Consider the following 733-nt stretch of genomic DNA (forward strand, 5'->3'; position numbering starts at 1 on the left):
CCCGCCCCGTCACCTACCGGCCAAGCGCCGATCTCCCCAACCAAGCGAGTGTTGCGCTCCGCTCGCCCGCGATCTCCCGCCGCCGGCCGCCGACCGCTGAGCTCCCGGCCCGCGGTCGCCCCGCCCGGGTCCCGGGCTCCGCCCCTCGCCTTCACCGCCGCCCCGGGGCCACGCCTCCCCCGGCGGCTGTAATTTTGCCTCGCTTCGCGCCTCCTTTCTTCGGCCGCACCGCGACCTGTGGCCCCGCCCATTTCCCCAAGCCAGCCAATTAGACGGCCGTCCCGGCAAGCCCGTCTTCCCGCTCTCTAGCAACGATTGGTTAACGAGGCCTGGTTTCCAGAAATGGGCACTATTTCCGGGCGATGTTTGTAGAGGGGAGATCGCTGGGCGGGCGGACAGAAGGCGTAGGCGACTAGGGTGTTGGTGGAACCACACATGCGCCCTCGGCTTCTGGCAGTCTTACCAGCTGCGTTCTTCTCGAGGTTACTGGAAGGAAGGGCGAGTGTGCGCATGCGTGGGCACTCCCTGCCTCTGACTTCGGTTACCTTGGCGACAGCTAGGCGCTCTCCCTGGTGGGTCGCGCGCGGTCCGCTTCCTCTCTGCTGCCAGGCGGTGGCGGCTGAGGCGGGAGGTGGTGGGGGTAGAGACGTTTTTATTGAGCTCTTACCGTGTGTCTGGTGCTGTAGAATCCCTGGAATGAATAAAAAGTTACAGTGCCTGCCCTCGAGAAGCT

At 65.5% G+C, this 733-nt stretch overlaps 1 protein-coding gene across 2 annotated transcripts in view; it reads right to left on the bottom strand.

Moving 5' to 3' along the window:
- The window catches only part of MAP3K14 (mitogen-activated protein kinase kinase kinase 14), a 53,905-nt gene extending 53,704 nt beyond the window's left edge, over nt 1–201 (bottom strand). The window contains exon 1 of one of the 2 annotated variants that reach the window (XM_017876141.1): nt 18–201. The gene's annotated coding sequence lies outside the window, so the exon portion shown is untranslated. The remainder of the gene's footprint in view (nt 1–17) is intronic. The other variant, XM_017876142.1, reaches the window with a different exon arrangement.
- Nucleotides 202–733: the final 532 nt, after the last annotated feature.

The sequence above is a fragment of the Rhinopithecus bieti genome, unplaced genomic scaffold (genome assembly GCF_001698545.2).
Source record: "Rhinopithecus bieti isolate Rb0 unplaced genomic scaffold, ASM169854v2 scaffold_10088, whole genome shotgun sequence".
NCBI classification, from domain to species: Eukaryota; Metazoa; Chordata; class Mammalia; order Primates; family Cercopithecidae; genus Rhinopithecus; species Rhinopithecus bieti.